Source organism: Pleurodeles waltl, chromosome 12, assembly GCF_031143425.1.
Source record: "Pleurodeles waltl isolate 20211129_DDA chromosome 12, aPleWal1.hap1.20221129, whole genome shotgun sequence".
NCBI classification, from domain to species: domain Eukaryota; kingdom Metazoa; phylum Chordata; class Amphibia; order Caudata; family Salamandridae; genus Pleurodeles; species Pleurodeles waltl.
In genome coordinates this window covers 126,828,583-126,837,695 of record NC_090451.1, presented here as the reverse complement: position 1 = coordinate 126,837,695, position 9,113 = coordinate 126,828,583, and the positions used below count along the sequence as shown (strand labels likewise).

The following is a 9,113-nucleotide window of genomic DNA, read 5'->3' as shown; positions in this document are numbered from 1 at the left end:
TCACCCTGTCCACCTTGAACTGTCATTGCTCCTCTTCCTATGCCCCCTTGGACAAAGCACCTGTGATACCAAGAGACTGGACTCTAACTGGACATTCCTCCACCATTACCCCAGCCCCTTGCACATCACCCTCTACGTATGAGCACTTAAATAAACACCCTTGAAACAAATACCATACTGAAGTCAGTGTAATGAATCTCAAATGTATTAGTACAACATTTCCAAAGCATTTCAACGTATATTTACAGTGAATTATACTACAGGATGACCTTTGATGGGCAGCAGTACATATAGCAGGAGCCAGAATGGGGCACAGAGATCTGAAAATAGAGAATCCAAAGGGAACAGTCATTGGCATAGACATAGGGTAAGAGGCTGCCATGCACAATGTCCAACTGAAAACTGAAATGTAAAGTGAAGTTACAGTGTCTTACCTGTCTGTCACTGGAAGTACTGCTGTATAATATTTGTTCTGTTGTCAACATCTTCTTCCTCTGCCTCCTCTTCATCACTGTCCACAGGCTCCACCGCTGCCACAAGACCAACTCCAGGCACATCATCCTGCAGAAAAGGCACTTGGTGTCTCAAGGCCAGGTTGTGCAACATGCAACATGCAACGATGATCTGGCACACCATCTTGGGTGAGTAGTATAGGGAGCCCACTGTCAGATGGAGGCACTGGAACCTGGCCTTCAGGAGGCCGAAGGTTCTCTCAATTATCTTCCTTGTACGCCCATGTGCCTCATTGTGACGTTCCTCCGCCCTTGTCCTGGCATTCCTCACTGGGGTCAGTAGCCATGAGAGGTTGGGGTAACCAGAGCCACCTGCAAATATAGGGTGACAACTGTTAGATACACACTAACCCTTAGGGGCAATCCCATACCCAGTCACCAACTGATACTCGGTGGTGACCTTTGGCTCACCTATTAGCCACACCCTGTGCCTCTGGAGTTGGCCCATCACATATGGAATGCTGCTATTCCTCAAGATAAAGGTGTCATGAACAGAGCCAGGATATTTGGCATTCACATGGGAGATGTACTGGTCCGCCAAACACAACATCTGCACATTCATCGCGTGATAGCTTTTTCTATTCCTGTAAACCTGTTTATTTCTCTGGGGAGGGGGGGGCAAATGCCACGTGTACCATCAATGGCACCAATGATGTTGGGGATATGTCCCAGGGCATAAAAGTCTGCATTCACTGTTTCCATTTCATCCACCTGGGGGAACACGATGTAGCTGTGCATGTGTTTAAGCAGGGCAGACAACACTCTGGTCAACACGTTGGAGATCATTGGCTGAGACATCCCTGATGCCATGGCCACTGTAGTTTGAAAGGAACCACTTGCCAGGAAATGGAGCACTGACAGGACCTGCACTAGAGGGGGGATACCTGTGGGCTGGCGGATAGCTGACATCAGGTCTGGCTCCAATTGGGCACAGAGTTCTTGGATTGTGGCACGATCAAGTCTGTATGTGATGATAATGTGTTTGTCCTCCATTGTCGACAGGTCCACCAGGGGTCTGTACACGGAGGATGCCGCCATCTCATATGCTGCCTCAGCGGTTATAGCCTATGGAAGAGAACGGGGAGCAGAGGATCATATTTCCACATATATTGCACTAATGTGGATTTGTTTACTTTACAGAAACAGAATGTCAGTTGATGTGCCAATGTCTGCTGTGACTCATGCCCTGTGCCCCCATGAAACGGCAGCTGCCTGACCTGTGAGGAGGAACAAGTGGAAATGAGGTAAGTGTGCTGGCGTTGTGAACCGTCACGGTAGGCGGTCGATGACCGCTGCGCAACTTCGCATTGGTTATCATTAGACCCTATGGATTCCAGGATCCAATGGCGATGTACGCCGGCGGTGACGGTACGCACCGCCACGTACGTCACCTCCATTTTCTAACTATTCACTCACTTGCTACCTGACTTTCAGCAGGAGAGGACCTACACTGCAAGTGCTGCTGTGACCTGTGTCTGGAAGCGACAATGGCTCCTGTGTCTGGGGAAAGGGCCACTGCCTTCACTGCAGAGGAGTTGGAGAAACTGGTGGATGGGGTCCTACCCCAGTACACATTACTCTACTGTCCTCCAGACAAACAGGTGAGTACACTATGAACATGATGTGTGGGCAATGCATGTTTTGAGTGGCGTGGACATACGCCACATGTTGGGGGGGCTGAGGCATCCTGGCCTGAGTGCTGCATGTGAGGTGGTTAGTGTGTGTGCATCAGGGCATGGGTGGGAACTGGTGGGCAATGAGTATGCCGGTCCGGACGGGTGAGTAAATTCCTTTTCTGCTGTCTTTTCCTTCTAGGTCAGCGCCCACCAGAAAAAGGGTATTTGGCGTGCCATCGCCAAGGAGGTGTGGACCCTGGGGGTCTATCACAGGCAGAGCACCCACTGCCACAAGAGATGGGAGGACATGCACCGCTGGACCAAGAAAACAGTGGAGGCCCAGCTGGGGCTGGCCTCCCAATGTGGAAGGGGTGCCCGTCGCACCATGGCCCCCCTGATGTTCCTCATCCTGGTAGTGGCCAATCTGGAGTTGGATGGGCACTTGAGGGCATCACAGCAGCCACAAGGGGGTGAGTACAGATTCTGAAAGCTGACTTTGCGCGCTTTAGGAGGTAGCTGGGTGGGGGATGTGGGCTGTGGGTGCCCCTAGGCCAGGGCGATCATGGTGGGGTAGGTCCCTTGTTGGGTATGCTCTGGCGCATTCCTACCCCAATGGTGTAAGTGGCCATCTACTACGGTGCAGGGTCCTGTGGGTTTCAGATGTGCAGATGTTGGCGCTAGGCATTGTACCCCATGGGCTGGTGACTGTCTCAGTAAATGGTTGGGCATGGCCTAGTGCATAGGGCGGCTCCCTGTGTGTTTTGTACACCAACAGTAGTGGTGTTGCTGGCATTGACCAAGTGTATCCTCTGTCTCTTCCCCCCTTTTTTTTCTCTCCCTGTCCTTGTGTGCATTAGAATCGTCTGGCGGAGGAGCAGAGGCACCGGCGACAGAGGGAGCTGCATCCCACATGGGCCTGAAGGCAGAATCCACCGAGGGTGAAGGCACCAGTGCGACGGAGGGCGAGGGGAGCATCACGACGGGGACAGGAGGGAAGACCACAGACAGCGACTCCTCCTCTAATGGCAGCTCTCTGGCGGTGGCAGACACCTCTGTGCCCACCCCAACAACAGGTACAGCTGCCACCCCCACCTACCAGCACCACCCTCCCATCAGCCCCTCAGCGTGTTTCCCGTGCCCGCTCACCCAGGAGGGTGGGCATCTCCTTCACCCCAGGCACCTCAGGCCCTGCCCCAGTCAGTCCTGCTGCCCTCAGTGAGGAGGCTATTGACCACCTGAGATCCCTCTCTGTTGGGCAGTCAACCATTCTGAATGCCATCCAGGGTGTTGAGAGGCATTTGCAACAAACAAATGCATACCTGGAGGGCATTCACTCTGGCGTGGCAGCCCAACAGATAGAATTTCAGGCTCTGGCCTCAGCACTGATGGCAGCCATTGTCCCTGTGTCCAGCCTCCCCCCTCCAACTTCCACTACCCAGACCCAATCCCCTCTACCTTAGTCTATCCCAGCAAACCTTCAGACCAGCATGCACCCAAATCACCACACAAAAGTGTCTCAGGCAAACATAAGCACCATACTTCATCTCACAGGCACTCACACAAGCACCATGCCCATGCAAACACACCATCATCCACTGCCTCCACTGTGTGCCCCTCCTCCTCGTCCACTTCCCTCACAGTAGCATCTACACTCACACCTGCACACACTACATCTTCATCCACTACCTCCATCACCAGCACATTCATCACAATACAGCCCTCACGAGCAGTCACCACCCCCACAACCATGCACACGTCCCCTGTGTCCTCTCCCAGTGTGTCTGTGACCCCTCCTCCCAAAGTACACAAACGCAAGCACCCACCCACCCAACAGCCATCCACCTCTCAACAGCATCCAGCCCATGCACCTTCACCCAAACTCAGCAGACGTACACCTCCTACAACCACTCCCTCTTCCTCCACTCCCAAACCCTCTCCATCTTCCCATCCCAGTGTGTCTAAAAAACTTTTCCTGGCAAACATTGACTTCTTCCATACACCTCCTCCCCCTCGTCCTTCCCCTCAGGCCAAGGTGTCCAGATCCCAGGCCAGCACCTCAGCCACCAAGTCGGCAGATGCTGTGGTACCTACAAGTCTAAGAGGATCAAAGGGGGCACCTGTCAGGGCAGCCAGTGTGCCATTCGCCACTGCAAAGGACCAACCTATTCCGCCACCTGCCAAGGTGAAGAAGGGCCTAGCATGCAGCACGGCCAAGAAGCACGACCACCCAGCAATGCCTTCTCCAAAACTCAAGCTGCCAGTGCCAAGGTCCCAGCAGCATCTGCCAAGGTGGGGAAGGGGAAGAAAACCCAAGGCAAGACTCTTCAGGCCTCGGAGGCTCCAGGTGAGGGACTAGTGCCCACCATCATTACTGACAGCCCCACAGCCTGTTCCGTGGCAGGCACTGCCACAGGCACCTCCACCTGCACTGCCATCTGCACCGCTACCTGAACCACCAACTGCACCGCCGCTCTCACAACAACTGTCAGCATCATCATCCCCAGTTGGCAGCTGTCCGAGGCTGCAGAACACGGCCTGGTGTCTCCCTCCACCACTACCAGCACCTGCACCACGCCCAGCACCAGCAGCATCCCCACCGCAGACACCGCCGCAAGCACCGCCACCTGCACAGCCATCTGCACCACCACATGCCCAGACGGTGCTACTACTGTGAGCAGCAGCATCCCCAGTGGGCAGCCGTCCGAGGCTGCAGGAGAGGGCCTGGATCCTCCCATCCCCACTTGAAGCACCCCCACCAGCACCGGCTCTAACACCAGTTTGCAGCCTTTGTCGCCGCAGGATGGAGTCTGGCCCTGCCTCCATGGAGTATCATGTTACATGTTCCCTGCAAATCTCGTGCCTCAGACACCCAGGTGAGGGACTGTGAACTGCCACACCCCAAGTGCAGCATCACTGGGCACAAAGCCCCCTCCAGAACCATTGGAGAAATGCATCCACTATCACTAGCCTTGGCAGGATGAAGCAGACTGGGCACAAAGACCCCTCCAGAACCAGTGGAGAAATGCATCCAATATCACTATCCTTGGCAGGATGAAGCAGACTGGGCACAAAGCCCCCTCCAGAACTAGTGGAGAAATGCATCCACTCACACAATCCTTGACAGGATGAAGCAGACTGGGCACAAAGCCCCCTTCAGAACCAGTGGAGAAATGCATCCACTATCACTATCCTTGGCAGGATGAAGCAGACTGGGCACAAAGCCCCCTCCAGAACCAGTGGAGAAGCCTTCCACTTGAGAGACTTGAGAAACTGTGGCTTTGCACTCCCAAGGACCAAGCAGTGGGCAAACCACCCACTTGAGAGACTGTGGCCTTACACTCCCCAGGACCAAGCAGTGGGCAAACCACCCACTTGAGAGACTGTGGCCTTGCACCCCACAGGACCAAGCAGTGGGCATGGAGCCCCCTCAAGGAGCAGGTGCGTTGAACCGTCTTTCGGCTGAGGTGGCCCCCCTTCCCCCTAAGGTGCCTGTGTGTTTACGACCTGATGCCCCTGCAGTGTTCTCTCTGTTTTGATACAGGAGTCCAGTGTGGGCTTCGCCTATGATTTTTTGTCCCAGTGGGCCATGGACATTTGCAAGGGACAGTGTACGGCCTTCTGTACATATTGTAAATATTTGTATATACTGTTTTTCTAATTGTTAACTATATCTGCATATTTCAAAATATCACTGTTTGAACTCAATTCCTTTTGTCCTTGCGTTCTTCCAGGGGGTTATGGGGTGTACATGTAATGTTGCTGCATGTGTTTGTGTGTATGGTGTTGTGGGTGAGGGTGGGGCTGTTGCATGTGTGTGTCACTCTCTTTTTCCTCCCCCCCTCCCCTGTGTGCTAGGTGCAGTACTCACCGTGGTTGTCGCCGCTGCCTTTGATATCTGTCGGGTATGAGGAGGTAGACCAACATCAGCAGGACCTGCAGCTCGGGCTCCATGGCGTCCAGGTTCTTCCTTGGTTGTCAAGAGGTGAGTGGTGTCCCTTCCAAGTCCTGTTTCCGCCGTGCTTTTGATGGCGTTGGTACCGCCCCAGAAAAGCTGGCGGATTGGCGGGTTGTGATAGGGTGGGCGCTACATTGTCTTCCACCTGTCTGTTGGCGGTGACCGCTGCGGTGTTTGTTGCTACCGCCATGGCGGTCGGTGTGTTAAAGTGGCTATGTTGACGGTTTCCGCCGTGGTCGTGATCCCATTTTTGTTACCTCCGGCCTGTTGACGGTATTACCGCTGATTTATCACAGACCGCCAGGGTTGTAATGAGGCTCTAAATGCCTGCATGATTGATGAGAAATCTGAATGTCACGCACCCCCACCCCCAACCCTAATGACCAAGCTACGCCCCCGCACGAACCTGTAGAAAAGACCTCATCACAGCACTCAGCCTGGAGTCCACCTTATTAAATGCACGGACAGTAACGCTTCTAACTGCATCGAAGCCACAGCAAAGGCCCACAAGGGGCGGAGTAAACTCCAAAACCTCTGAGTCATTTGTATCCACAGATAAAGTACGTCGCAGTAGCCGGTTACTCGCCCCCTTTCTCCTATTTGTGACCGAAAATAGAATCCAGCCCACAGTGGGACACCAGGCACTGCTGCCTCCAGGGGAGGACATACCCGAGCACTGCCACTCTAGCAAAGTTTGCACACAGTGGGTAAAATGATTCCCTCCTACAGGCCCTTCGAAAATTCGTGCTTTCTAAGGCTTTCATAGACCCAAATTAATTTTATATTGACCAATATCTTTTATAGTATTGGCTCATTATTATAAGTGTAAAGGTAATTTTATAGTTTTTTAATTCCACATGTTGTACTACGGAAAAGTGTCCTACTTTTCACCGACTACAGCTTTTCAATTAAACTTTGTAGGTTATACAAAAACACGGCCGCTTAGCTCCGTTGCTTTGCGCGTGGTGCTGTTATCGCCACGGGCTCGATTCCCGTACAAACCCATGTTTTTTCATTTATCTCAGTGAAAAAGAGATTCGTGCATACAGTGGAATACGTGGAATGCTGTTTGAGTAAATAATTGGCTCCGGTGGTTGATTTTGAACCACGAGCGCTATGTCTGTTGCTAGTGCCATGTAGGGGACACCGCTGACCACAGGACCTTTCCTCCTGCTGGGACACCGGCCTCCGCCCTGCCTTCATGGGGCTCTCAAAGGGCACTTTTTGAAGCGCTGTTTGAACCGGTGGTTGCGTGACTAACGACCACATTTTCACCCCGAGAGTGGCGGTTTTTTGGCTTGTAGGTGGGATGTCTAGGGGTCACAAGGGGTGAAGGAAAGAGCACATGGAATGTGGACGCATGAGTGATATTGGTAACCTTTAAATCAGTGCACGCTCGTATAAAATAGTTTGTAAGCACTTCCTCAACCAGTGGATGGTCTTCATACTTCAAAAAATATACAAATGTGTTAATATAATCGTATACGTTATCCATGACACCGTTTGCAGTTTTTCTTTTCTTCTATCAGGTTTTGTTCTGCTTGCAAAAAGCTGGTGAAAAATATAAAGTGGCTTAGGCGTAATCCTGCGTGGTGTTCCCACATACATTAGGGCAGCAAGCAGAACCCAGATACTTCTGTCCTTCGGCGCTGTGGCTTGTTCGGCGCTGTGGCTTAGTTGGTTAAAGCGCCTGTCTAGTAAACAGGAGATCCTGAGTTCGAATCTCAGCAGTGCCTTTGCATTTTTTAACACGTTTTCGGCAATGGACTCATAGGACATCTGATGTTAAAAGTAACAAAAGTAAACTGTCTTTAAACCCCAATCACTGGTACTCTCATAACTATCTACAAATAATTGGTAATCCTTCCTCCAAGCTAAAGATCTATTTACTTTTTAAATGCCAATGTACTGTTCTACCAACCAGTGTATTTTACCTTACTAACAGTGCTACAGGACAGTTAGAAACGGTTCAAGCGTCAATGTCCTAAGAACTGGCAGCAGCAGTGTGAGCTTAGCTGGAAACACAGGTGTCTACATCACAGGCAGCGCCACTGCAAGCTTCACTAACTTGATAAGACTGGTTTAGGCCAAAAGAAATGTTGGGAAGCAGAAGAGAGGAAATAAAACCAGCAGAAGCATTTTTGCAACCGGGCAGTGTACACAGCACAATTAAGGCCACATGCAGAGAGCTGTGTACATTATCAAAGGGATCCTTTGGAATATTGTGTCTAGACCTTACAATGTCGCCTACACATTTCCTATCCACTTTAGAAACTAATCTAGACAATTGTGGTCTAACCCAAAGCCACTTCTTAGTATTTTGTCTAGTTCTGCAGAGTCCACTTAAGGTATTGTGTTGGGTTCACACAGTTTTATCTGGAGTCCTGCTAAAGGTTTCCAAACCTCACCAGGAGCATTCTTGCTACTTTTAAAGACCACCTCTAGCATACTGTCTCCTGATCTGGTGGCCGCCTGTAGTGTGTTGTGTCTGTTACTGATGGTTCACCGGGAGTATTGTGTCTGTTATCTTAGCCACATGTGGCATTTTATATCCAGTTCTAGTGGCAACATCTGATGATTTTTCTCTTATTTGGAGTCCACCACGGTCAATGTGTTCATTGCATACATCATTTTCTTACTGAAGCCAGTCTGGAAAAATGTGTCTAGTTGTGGACGTCTCACTTGGTATATTATATTACATTAGGTACCCACGTTTACAGCGTTGTGTTCAGATCTAACCAATGTAGTAGTAGTTTTGTTTACAGTTTTGGAGCTAAGGCTGAAGACTGGCTCTGTTTCTGGATGCTGCATTTAGGGTGCATTGATGAGTTCTGGCGGCTTTGTAGTATTGTGCCCAGTTGTAGATGTCTCACATGGTATGTTTTACTACTTTAGGAGCCCACATTTACAATGTTGTGTCCAGATATAGCCTATACATTTGGAGTGTTGTTTTCAGTTTTGGAGTCAAACTTTGAGACTGTCTCAGTTTCTGGATGTTGCATCTAGGGTGTGGTGTTCAGTTCTAGAGGC

General features: G+C 51.0%; 1 non-coding gene across 1 annotated transcript; it reads left to right on the top strand.

Annotated features, from left to right (window-relative positions):
- Window positions 1-7,745: 7,745 nt before the first annotated feature.
- TRNAT-AGU (transfer RNA threonine (anticodon AGU)) lies at window positions 7,746-7,819 on the top strand. The gene has a single exon. It is a non-coding gene; the product is annotated as a tRNA-Thr (tRNA).
- Window positions 7,820-9,113: the final 1,294 nt, after the last annotated feature.